General features: G+C 37.5%; 1 protein-coding gene across 7 annotated transcripts in view; it reads left to right on the top strand.

The window, feature by feature from the left end:
- MOCOS (molybdenum cofactor sulfurase) overlaps positions 1-13,422 on the top strand; it is a 213,383-nt gene that overhangs the window by 108,315 nt on the left and 91,646 nt on the right. The window lies entirely within an intron of this gene.

The raw sequence follows: 13,422 nt of genomic DNA, 5'->3' as shown, positions 1-13,422 counted from the left end.
AGACTTTGGTTGTAAATGAACTATGAGAAGATGTTTTTTCCAGTGGTATTTTTACAGAAAACATACCTATTTTTCTCTGGTGGTGAGTGCAATTTGGTGACACTTGCATGCAGAAATTTTCTCATATACATACAGCAACACTGTCTATAGCATTTGCAAAAAAATTAATATATTTTTGTCCAGGAGAATTATAGACCATTGAGAGCTGAATTTTGAAAGTGTTTCTATTCATAAGAAGGAATATATTACTTGCTGTACTGGTGCATGCTGAGTTTTTGAAATGAGTGTTTTGTATTACAGTGTCACTGTACAATTTTTCTTTCTTGGTGATTCTTTTGTGTCTAGTATGATTGAAGCAGAGAAATTTCCTGTACTCTTAAGTGAAAAAGAAACATCAATGGAGGTGGGTATTTCCATGTTTACTGTCTTAACATCATCTTATAAAATCATACAGCTGTCAAGATCACCTTTTACTTCTGTGATGATCAATCTAAATAAAATGATCTGTTTATTCCTCATTACCATCACCAGAGACCCTCCTTATGGGAGCATAGGGAACTAGTCACTACACCATACTGGTAGAATCTGCACACAAATTTATAAGAAAAGAAACCCTGTCAGTATGTGCATTTCTTTTGCTCTTGTCTCAGTAGTCTCTTACACAACTGATGTTGAGCAAGGTGGTGTCACCCTAATTGCATGTCACATGGAACTGACTTGGTCATAGAGAAATCATCAAGAGGGATGACTCCAGGATTTTCAGGGGTTCCCAAAGTAACAAACTTGTGCATTTGTGTTATTTTCATATGCAGTTTCAGAAAGTAAAAATGAGTTGCTACTTTGGCATTTTGGTTTTTTGGATTCTTGGAGGGGGCAAAAAACTTTCTGGGTCATGTAATCAACCTATTTGTGGTGAAAGACGCCCACACCGTATGATCCCCTCTATACTGAGCTTGTGTGCAGAATGAGAGAGATACATTTGGGACAGGGGAAGGAGCATATATTGGTTTTGGTTTGTTCCTGCTTCTTATGTTGGGATGTTAGGAAATGGTTCTATAATCTCATGTCTTGGATGTTCACAAACTTTCAATTTGCATTCTATACTACTTTGTGGTCAGTTTGGTCATTTCTCCGCATTTTGTCCTGTAGCTATTTTTCCTTCCTGGTTATTACCCACCTTTTCCAGCTTTAGATCTACCAAGCAGTTCTACTTAGATTTGAATTTTCCATACTAAGTGAACCAAACAGTCTAAGATGCACTTTCCTTTTTCTCTGTTCGTCATATACAGCCTACACAGAAAATCTTATCAAGCCTTTATTAATGGTGTTCTTATTTTTCTATCTGTAAGTCCTAGCATATTTTCCTGTTTGTCATCCTGATGGCTGATAGCTGATCTGATAGACTGGCAAATATAATATTTTGGATGACAGTCCTCCAGTTCATGGCAGAAGTTAATGTCAGTAATCCCTAAGTGCATAATAGGGCTTATACATGATGATGTACTTATCATACATTATAGCATATTATACATTTAATCTCATTTCTGTTTTTAGGGTTTTCAACACTATCTGTTTCCTACTGCATACATTATACAACCTCATCTCCAGCACTGACAGTCTGGAGACTGTCACTTCAGCAGCCCATTTTATCTTCACATTCCTACCTTATATGCCAGGATCATGACTGAGACTACTAAAAGAGATACTTGTCCCAAAGCCAGTGCTCAAGGAATTAAATGGGAAACCTTTTCCAAGCATAATAGTACCCCTTTCAGCACGATTGCTTGGCCTACTATTACACTCTTCTAATATTCTTTTTCTATAATAGTTTGTCATATGACACTAGAGGTAGTATTTTACTGAAATCCAGATAAATTAGTTCTGCATTTTCTTTGCCTAGAAAAATAATGTGCTTTTTAAATGGCAGCCTGGTTGGGATTGATTTTCCATTGGCACAATCCATGATACATTTGAGCATGCTTTTATTAACTCATTTAATTCTACTTTCATTCAGAACTTGTTTTTAGAATGTACATAACACTGAGTTCAAGCTAACAGATGTGTTGTTCCCTGGATAACTTTTGTTTCCCTTTCTTCAGTAGAAATACTGTGTTTTCTGGTTTCCATTCTTGGTTTGAAAAATTTGCTTACTGACCTGTGTTATTTGTCTTAGGGAGTTTTTCATGCCAATTTCTTAATTCTGGGCCATAGTTCATCTGTCTGTCTGTGTTCAACTACATTAAAATCTTTGAAATTAGTTTCCACACCAGTTGCAATAACTTCCATTTTGATACTTTCCATACACTTTCAGCCATGAGTCACCCTCTCCTGACCTGTTTTTCATCAGTCCTTCTTAAAATCTGAGTCCAAGTACTCAGGTAGTTTTCAGACTTTTCCACCAGCTCTTTGTTTCTTGAATAACAGTCATAATACTTTTCTTTTTATTTATATTCCTTTTTTTAAAGTTATATTTATATGTTATTATATATCCTTAATATTTTCCATTGTTTGTATATAAAAAATAGTTCACTGTACAGTTAGGTTTGTTTTGTCAGGGCTTGGCTCCTGGGAATTCTCACTTTATCCCTGTTCTTTCTGTTTTTCCAGCAGTAGCTTCCTTCCCTGAGCAGTATTTCTTCTGCTTTCATGTCATCATTAATAAGAAGTACTAACATTTCTCATAAGAGGGGTTTTTTTTAGTGCAGGTTATGACTGGAGGCTTTCTCTAAAAGTTCATTTTTTTTATTTCTTTCATACTTTTGGGATCCATATATTTTTTAACCTCAACTTCAAGTAATTTTAAGTCTCCTCTTTATCTAAGTATTTGATGATTTCAGTTTAGTTTTCCTGGCCAAGTAGCTTCATTAATGTCTCATTTTGCTCCAGTCACATTCAAAATCTCATTTGAGGTTATTTTTCCATCTATGACATAAACTTGTAATTCCTCTGACCAGAGTTTCAATCAGTTGCCTATTGTGTATTGTATAACTGTTTGTAAAAGCCATTTTTCAGGTAATTATCTTATTTGTAGAAAGTTTTGTTTGGGTTTGGCTCTGATATTAAGCAATAATTGAACCTGACCATTTCTGTTATCTTAGTTTTGCTTGAAGAAAAACTAAAGTTATTTTATTTCTATGAGAGTGATATAAAAGTATGTGTTGGACTCAAAAACTTTTGTTTTTCCTACATAGCTAGATAGCCTATAGCAAAATCTCACCAACTAGTCCTTCTTGTCTTGAACATCTCACCAAAGGCATTTTCTATTTAAAACATTAACGTTTTCTTCATCACTGTCTCTCCTATATTTATCTGTGGTTTTTTTAGCATGACTTTTGGTTGTGGTTATTTTTCTATCACATACTAATAAGGTAGTGTCCTAGAGTGGCTCTAATTCCTCCACTTTGTAGCCCATGTACTTTGTCCTAGCGTATAAACATCTCTGCTTTTTTTACCCACTCATTATCCTGTTTTCTCTTTGGGTGATAGCTGGGATGATATTGCTTACATAACAAATGCTTCTATGAATATTAAAGTTTTTATTTCTCTATTGATGCACACACTTGTAACCCTCTGCTGTTCCTTTACCCTGTTGTTTCCTCAGCTGCATGACTCATGTTTTTTTCTGTCAAAGTCAGGGAGAGGAGTCATCTCCCTGGGCTCCCTACTGCAAGCATCAGCAATGCCCAGTAACATGCCAGAATTTTCCTGACTTCTTGAAGGAATTGTTAGTTCAGATGATCCTTTCTTCTGGATTAGGATGACTGGAGGATTTACAGAACTTCCTACAGTTACTGACCTTATCAATGCAGGTCCAGGACAGCTTTGATTATATGAGGACATGAAATTCCTCCATTGGGGTCTCCATCGTTGCACTCCTGTTGAAGAGGAGAGGCAGTTGCATGTAAAGGGTTCTTGGCTTTATGCAGTATAAGCTGCAAACTACTTGAAAGTGAGAAATTAGGAGTACTTGCTAATCCAGTATTGCAGTTGTGAATTCAATTTTCTGGAAATTTGGTAGCTCCCAATACCCAGTCCATGCTTGGAAAATCAGTTAGAGTTGGTCCTTGGAAAGCAAAGTTTCTTACTTCTTCAACTTCCCAGTCTTCATCACTGAGGTACTACAAGGTAGCATGAGGTATTAGCAAGCCTCACAGCAATGCTGAAAAATAAAAAAAGCATTGGAAGAAATCTGCATATTATAGTCCCAAGGTGGAAAAATAGTTTGCAGTAAACCAGGTAGTTACCAGGATGCACCTGATTTGCTGTAGCAGACCTTACTATATGATTTTTTTTTTTTTTCAAGCATAAAAGGGGTGCAGAAGGGCATTTCCTTGTGAAAGTCTTAGTTGATTGTTTCCCCTAGGCACAAAAAGACTACTCATATACCTTAGAATGTTTTATTAGCTAGTCTTCCTTGTGTTTGTCTTGTGCCATTCTTCTTTGATGATTTTACTTTTACCACAAGGGTCTCAAAATGCAAACTAGCTAATAAGACCCTAATCTGAACCTAAGCTGTTTCATAGCAGTAATTTAATAATGCCAGTTCTGTCAAGCTGCCAGCCTTTCTGGATACACAGTGTTGTTTCTACATGTATCATACATGAAACTGAATTTAGCTGATTAGTGCTCACTTGTTGGTACTTGTAGTTGGTGTATGCCACCAACTACAATAATTTCACATACATTCATGTTCACATCAGAAGTAAAAGACAAAAACACTGATAACATTATATTCTTGCTGACACCTATGAAATATTCAGCACATTCATGGAAGCTTCTGAAATCCACTTAACACTCATTCCAGTTTATAAAAATGAAAATTATTTCCTGCTTGTACTTTATCTGAGTTAGTCCAGCACCTTCAAGTCCACCATTGAACCATGTCACTCCATGCCACATCTAGACAGCTTTTATATACCAGGGATGGTGACTCTACCACTGCCCTGAGTAGCCTGTGCCAAAGCTTGACAACCCATTCAGTGACGAGATTTTTTCCTAATATCCAATTGAAACCTCCCATTGTGCAACTTGAGGCTGTTTCCTCTTGCCCTGTCATTTGTTACTTGAGAGAAGAGACTGACCCCCACCTGGCCACAACCTCCTTTCAGATAAGCTGTAAAGAGCAGTAAGGTTTCCCCAAAACCTCCTTTTCTCCAAGCTAAACAATCCCTGCTCCCTCCCTGTTCCACTGGGCAACTTTCCAGCCACTCTGCCCCCAGCCTGTAGCACTGCCTGGGTTTGTTGTGACCCAAGCACAGGACTCAGTGTGTCACTGTTAAATCTTGTACAATTGGCCTGTCCAGACCTCTCACGATCATGAGCATACATTGGGCCTCCATCTTACAGGCAGTAGCAACATTTGGAGTTCTTTAAGTTAGTTCTTGGGTTGCCATGCAAGAAGAGCACATAGTTCCCAAATGGTGTCTCAACACAGAGTGGTTTAATGTGATGGTCCTAATTCACAGCTCCAAATGAATCTGCTAATCTTGGGTATACATATGCCTGTGAAAATTGCCTCTGGAAAGATGTTTTTTTGCTAGAGAAAGAAGCTTTTTGGATGACATCAGAGAAGTCTTTTCACATACCCACTCATAACTATTACTGATAAGTAATCAGTAACACACCCCCCAGTTGAGGAGATAAAGTGCTCAGAAGTCTTGCTGAATTCACTTTTATCTGTAGTGGAAATAAAGTTCATGCATTGCAGCAAACCCTTCTTCGAGGCACAGACCTTTGTGTAGAATGGAGAGCACCCATTGGAAAGCACTCATAGGGATTTTTCTCCATTATCTGAGGATAAGTTACTGCAAACCTTATCTGAGGTCACTGCTCTGGGCCTGCCTCACTGGCACACACCATTAGACAGTGATATTTTTAGGTGTAGGTTTTTAAGACTGAATTCATGTTCAAGTGGATCCCTTTTTGTCTGCCAATTTTTAAACTGATACTTCAATTTAAATCTTTAGCAATTAATTACAAAGTTATTCTTTATCTGAAATGTACCTGTTTAAGGATGGAAGATTACATCTCAATCTTCATGAAATAAACAAATCTGTTTATACTGAATATAGAAAAATAATTACAGCTGGTCAGATTCTTGCCTGTGAAAAATTTACTTCCTGAATGTATTTCATCCTTTTCTTCCTCTTAAGGAGATAATCAAAGAAGGGGCTTTGAATTTTTATTAATGATTCATTACTCATAGCTGATCAGTGAACAGTTTATGCAAATACACTTTACAAATTGCTCACTTTAACTATTACTTGGGGTTATATGTGGATATTACTTTCCCATGGGAAGCAGAGGTGTGAACGTTTGGATTATTGATATATAATCATGGGAGTATAATGCATATCAAATGTTAAATACTGAGACAGATACAGAAATCATTTGCAATACGCCTGCTCACACTGAATTGCACCTTAATGGGGTTCTTGTTGACATTAATAGGTTACAAGTCAAGATTAATGAGTATAAATTGCTAGCTAACAAGCTGATAGTTGAACATATTATTCTTTGAGGGTAGTTAACTAGCAGGCCTCGTGTTCCTAAAGACTTAAATTTAATATACCTCAAGGAAGTATCCCTTTGTATAATGGAATTTAAAAGAGAAAGATTATTTTTGTTTCTCCCCCTCTGCCACAGTAATACAATGAAAATATATTGGCCCATTTTGTGAATTTGGAAGGGAACTTTTGGCCTGTGACATGCAGTGCATTGGTTGTTTTGTGACCAGTGACTTGTAGTAGGGCAAAAAGAAAATAGTTCTATCATTATTTTCCTTTGGAGGGTCCTTGTAGGGATTGACCAGGGAGTATGTTATCCCTGAGATATAATTTATCCATTGTTTCAGAGCTCTCAGGATCTGATAATCTACAAAATCACAGTGTGTTGCTCAGACCAATTTGAGTAACAGGCTTAGGGATTGCTAATCTTTTCAGTGTAAATGGGGAAGATTTTTCTAGATGTATATAGTGAACAAAGTTACCAGCTAGGATTGTATGTAAGGGAGGGATGCACAGAGATGTTTGAAAAATAAAATTGGATTGATTTATTAATTCAATTTTCTCCTCCACAATTGGCTGGTTTTAGGGCACTGGATCTCATTGTATGAAGAAAAAAATCGCTGTTCATGATTATGTAATGTACCACTTACAGAAGTAAAAAGGAGTTGCTGAAGTGGTGAGATAGGTGTATTATTCAGAGGTCTAACATTTATTACTGCTCTCCTACCATTTAAATTCTTGGCTTTCTGTAGTATGCTCCTGTGCAGACAATTACACAAATGTTAGATAATTATGAAAGAATGGTTTAATGTTAGCATATGTGTCTGTAACAACAGGCTACCTCCTAATTTTATTTACTTGCTTCAATGGCATTCACTGTGTGAAACAAAGATACTTAGTCAAAATTGAGTGTGTAAGAGAGGTTAGTCATTTGTGGATCATATCACGTTCCAAAGGTTTTATTAGTAGAGGATCAAAAGGCCCACAGACAAATGCTTGGTCTTGGGAGATGCTGCCTTAAAGTTCAGCTCTTGGTGTTCATGTGACCAGGATTTCCCCCAGTTAAGAAAGTGACTAATACAGTCAACTAGCAAATTGCTAAAAATTAAGAGTATCACCTGTGGAAGACAAAGCCAGGCAAAGCGAATCCTGTCCTCTGGAGATAGACAAATACCCTGGAAAAGTACCTGAGAACTTTGTCTTGGGAGGAGTTGCTAGAAGTTCTATAGAGCAGAGCAGGGCCCTAAAGGTTTGGGATAGCCTAATAATGATATATTTTGAATCAAAGAAAAGCAAAACAAATATTGGTCCTTCTGCAAATGTTGGGTTTTGATGTTGGAAAGCAGTGAGACCAATTAAAATCTGTTCCCCTGATAATATCAGAGATGGCAATTACTAACCTAAGAACATGAATATGCCTGAAAACAGTCTGTTCATACAGCCATGAACTTCATACTGTATACCCTCGGTGCTGTTGTAATTCCAGAAAATGTCACTTTAGAATAAACATGAAAATATATAGAATGTAAAAACTTAATTTGCCAGGACAGATGTTTCATGTGGTGGTGATGTGGATTATCTCTAAGAGCTGAAAAATAGCATCTGAATGAACTACTTTTAAATGCATACCAAGAACCTCTCTGTATTGTTGTATTTTTTAATTAGATGAAAATAAATGAATTGAAAAGATGAAAGGAACTCATGTAACATCTCACTTCAAAGGGCAGCTCCACTCTTGAGGAGTGTTTAAAAAAAAGAAAAAAAAAAGAGAAAAGCAGCTTATTCAAGAAATATGCATTCTCAGTGGATTTGATTTCTCTTTTACCTGCTTTAGAAACTCGGTGATGACTTCTGTTCATTTGACCGAAATGGAGTCATTACCCTGGTGTAAGGGAGAGTGGCAGCTGGCTGACAGTGATGTTCCCCCTGTGCTCCTTTGTTGCACTTTGTATTGACTCAGCAATGCTCTCAAATGAGCAGGATTATTTTTGACCTTGTGATGGGATTTTTATCAAAGTTTCAGTGCTCTGGCCTGTGCTCTGGGTAGGAACTGCACATATGGAAATGTTCCTTAGCTGCCTCCCAAGGTGAGAACTAGAACACCAACTACCAGGTGTATACTTATCAGTGCATGCAGCCTGGGAAACAGACAGGAGGAACTGGAGCTCCATGCCCAGTCAGAAAGTTATGATATTGCAGGAATAACTTAAACACAGTGAGACAACTGGTGTGTGCAGAGGATTGGAGTAGGTAGTTAAAGGCTCCTTTGTAAAGACAGGCAGGGAAGAAGAGGAGGAGGAGTCACACTCTAAGTTAAAGAGTGTAAATGTGTTGTTACAAAAGAGAGCCTTGAATGGACCGAAGTCAAGTACAGTGATTACAGAAGCCTCATCTGATGCCTCTGAGAACACAGGGATAATCTCCAAGGAGGATCTTACACGAGGCACCTGCTATTGACCTCCAAACCAAGGCAGTAAGGCCAACAAAGCAATATTTGGGTCACCTAAGCAAGCTTCAAATCACCAAGAACCCTGTTCTTATGGGTGACTTCAACACCCTAAACATTTATTGGAAGAACAAACAATAGCTAACATCTAATTTATCAAGTTTTAGAAATGTGTGGAGAACCATTTCTGACACATATGTTAGCTGTACCTGCCAGGAAAGAGACACTGCTTGATCTGCTACACGCAAACCAAGAAAAAACTGCTTTCATTTATATCTCAGTTAGCAATGGTTTTATGATCACAATATTATGGAATTTGGAATCTTGCTGAGCATGCTGAAAGTGACTAGTAAGACTAGTGGTTTAGATTTTAGAAGGGAAACCTTACCACCATATTCCAGTATTTAAAGGGTGGCTACAAAGATAGAAAGGCTACAAAGAAGATTTCTTTTTATTCAAGGAGTCATATGGGGGGTAATGGGTACAAGTTACTCCTTAGGAGATTCTTACTGGACATTCCTAATGCAATCAGTCATTGGAATAATCTGCTCAGGGAAGTGGTGGATTGCACACTTTTAACATTTAGCTGCACAGGATGTGCCATCTTGTCTAGACCGTGTTTTTGCAAAGAAAGGTTGGACCAGATGATTCTTGAGGTTCCCTCTAACATGGGATTCCCTCTAACTATTCATAGAATACTATGAATCTGTGATTCTGTGCACAGATAGAATTTCTCTGCATCTGGGTTTGCTTTATCTGCACAAATGAATTGAACAAAAAACCCCAAACAAAAAAACCCCTCAAACAACTCAATCACTCATCTGCCTCCTAAACAAGTTAGCATTCCCAATCCAACAGCAGATGCTTCCACCCAAAACTCCTAAAAGGCATCCCTTGTTTACTTTTTATATGCAGAATAGCTTATATTATGAAAGTTATTTCACCACCTCAGCACTGGTTGATTGGTCTTGAGGAAATTTCTGAGGTCTTGACTTAAGTCAGTGCTGTCTCAAGGGTAATATTTTTTGCCTTCCACCAAATTTCCTCTAACTCCTATTTTCAAAGATGAAGGGGTTTTTTTAGTTTTTCAGCACTTTATTTCCAATCACATCTGTCCAGGCCAGTATTCTTGTCATCATATTTCTGTGTAAAGGTGACCTGTCTAAGGGCAGGATGAATTGAAACTGACCAAGATGTCACAGTTTCCTTCTTTTTCAGTTGCCCTGAAATGTGGGATGGTGACTTTAGAAAATAGCATTTATATGCAGAAGTGTAACAGAGAAGTGTTGTAAGAACCAGTTGAATAAAGATTCAAAGAAAGACTAGCCCATCTCCATCCCTAGGAAGATCCTAAAGGCAGGACTTCTCACTGTAAAGCAATACTTTTCTCTTGTGACTCAAAAATTTTTGCTTCTAAAAGCAGTTTTCATGTGACTTAGAAAGGGAGAGCAGCTCATCAGCTTCATTAACTCCTGGACAGATGTTAGGCACGCAGCTCTGTTCTTTGTTATGCCACGAGTTGCTTAGTCAGTTTGTCAGATAGCAATTGGATGTGAAATGCTATTAGTGCTTCACAAACACAATCAGCTAAGCAACTGAGCTCATCCCAGACATGATTAAGTGAGATCAATTATAATAAGAACTAGATAAGAGAGGTAAGCTTCTTGTTCCTTGGGTTGGTATTCCTCAGTATTAGCCTTTGTAAGTATCCTTTATACATCATCAGCTGCAAAATCTTGATTACTTCAGGAAGTGGCTTCTAGACCAGCATTCAAATGAACTTCATCCTGAACTGATTATTCTAATACTGCAACTGCCACCGAGTGGGGAAACAGTTTATTTGAAGCATCAATTGCACCAAACAGAAAAATAGGCATTGAAGCCAAAGTTTTGCAATTCAAGGAGCATGTTTCCTCTCCATCTCAAATATGGTTAAATATTCTGAAGCAGAGCTCTTTGTGCCCCAAGAAGGGAATAGCTGTCCTTCATAGCATCATGTTTTGCCATGGCACTATTGCTATAGCACTTAAGGCTTAATGTGCTAAATATCAGAATTGATGCATTATTCCTGAAAATTTTGTCATGAAGCTGAACACCAGGTATTCACTAAATCTGAAGGATATATGAGAGTCATATGCACAGGAAGTAGTGTAAATATGTATATTGCATGAATAACAATATATTTGTGCTTTGTTAATCAGAACAGGGAAGTGGATAATGTAGGAATAGAGGGGGCCATATGAACAAACAAAATAGAAGAGTGGAATGTTGCAAAATAGTTCATGTCTAAATTGGAGAGAGACTTGCCCATATCTTTGAGCAGATATTTTTAGAATTATTTTAAATATCTTTTGTGGCTTCTGATTCTTGCCATGGAGCTCCCAAGAGGTAATTTTTTTGTGATATAGAAAGACTGAATGCAGGATGCATATCATGCCACAATTGGCCTGTTCTGGGGCATAAGGTTTGACCAAAAGCCCACAGCTCTGTTTACTTGCATATTTTTTTTTTTTTTAGAGTGAAGATTCCTAATCTCTGAACTATTTTCATAAAAATATTTACAATCTTAGAAGAGTGACATGGTCTATGCACATTTCCTATTGTGTTGCATTGGATGTACTGCAGTTGTCTGCTTACTTAATAATCAAATCTGATAAACAGAAATATAATTGCCTCCCCATTTGCTATGAGTAGGACTCAGATGTCTTTGATGATCTAGGCTGGCACCTTTCTTGCCCTTTCAAGTGCTTTTATCAGTATCATAGTGATATAGTTGTTTGGGATTGTGCGGTCTCCTTGATGGGCTCAGTGCCAGTCTCTGCTCTGGTCCAGTTCCCAATGTTTGCTTTGCTGACCACTGTGAGTAACTGAGCAGAGCAGGTCAGTTCGTCCTCACAGATCCTCTCTGTAATCGCTCCTTGGCAGACATGTGGGACCGCTGTGACCTTTTCTGCAACCAGTGCAAAAGGTTCCTGTATTCAATTCTGAAACAACTGTTAGCCTCTGCCTTATCTTTTCTTCCTCATCCTCCCACATTTTTTATGGCTTTTTTGATAGAGTAATGCTTCCCTCAGATGCTGGTCCACAGGTCACTGCGAAAATATTCCTGGTGTTAGGTCTCTTTCTAATCACAAGTGGCCATTTTGCATTTCATAACCGACAAACAGCAAGAATTTTCCTCTAAAGTTCAAGATCAATTATTAATAATTAGTTGGGAAGATTCAGGAATTTCTAGGATGGATTCTTTGGCCTGTGCTATGTTAAAATATGTGAACATAAGTGGTCTCTTTTGGACCATTCATCCTTGTAGCAGTGCACCACTTTTATCATATTGTTTAGTTTATAATTATTTTCTGCCTCTATCTTCTTTCATTGCAGCTGAATATATTTTCATATATACACAATATTCTTTCATTTTTCTTTTGTGTGGACCTTTACCAAAGGTTTTTGGAAGGTTAGTATGTTTTTCACCTGATGATGCTACTTGCAGTGTTGAAAATATTTGATAACTATCTAAAATAAAATAAGAAGTAGGAAAAGTTATGATAGAAATGAGAGCTATTATTTTATTCTACTAATGTTTGTTTTATTAAAGAAAAAGCATTTGATATGTGGCATTTTTAAACTTTGAGCCTTTTAACACGACATACTTAATTGTGGCACCAAAAGCTTTTAACATGCATTATTAAAAATTATGCATCCAGGAGAAAAAAATGTAATTCTCTATTTTTGGGCCTAAATACATGTATTTAAAGTATTTTTGCCCAAGAGTGTGTGTCTTATGTTCCACCTGTCCACTAATTCTTCAATGTAGATATCATCTGATCTTTCTGAGAAAGATCCAAGGAACACCAGGTCCCTCTGGAGTTCTCATCCTCATGCTTAGAGTTTTAAAATTAAATTTGAACCATGAGATTTGGGGTGGGTTCATTTCCAGCATTAACTGTTACAGTTTTGGGCATAGCTCCTTCCTGAGAGACTTTCTGTGACTCCAGGTTTATCCTTGCAAAGTATTGAGTTCTGTACAGTTCTGACTTCATTAGTTGCATTATTCTGCATTCTTCTTTGTGGTGAAGCAAAATGAATGATTTCTCCTTAAAAATTCTTGTGGACTGTGGTACACACTAAGCCTAAATAAAACATTTTGATGCTTCCCTGACGTCCATTCTGGTCCCTTGAATACTTTTGTGCATCAATTCCTGAGTCCATTCTCAACTTGGAGCTTCACTTTCTTCTCTTGGACTGTGGAATGGCTGCAGCAGTGCAGTGGTTTTGCTTCTATTTGGTGTTTCCTTTAAAAGATGATGGTAGGGGATGCACCCCCTCTCCCCATCCTTGCATAATGCTCTTGTTGCAGATCAGTTAAAAATTTCCAGGAGAATCACATAGAAGGAGATTTGTTAGTGATCTCTTTGTGGGATTCCTCTTTGCACCAGATTACTGGAGCCTTCTAACTCAACTGTGTAATTA

Source organism: Lonchura striata, chromosome 2, assembly GCF_050655825.1.
Source record: "Lonchura striata isolate lonStrDom1 chromosome 2, ASM5065582v1, whole genome shotgun sequence".
NCBI lineage: Eukaryota > Metazoa > Chordata > Aves > Passeriformes > Estrildidae > Lonchura > Lonchura striata.
This window is presented reverse-complemented; position numbering and strand designations above follow the sequence as displayed.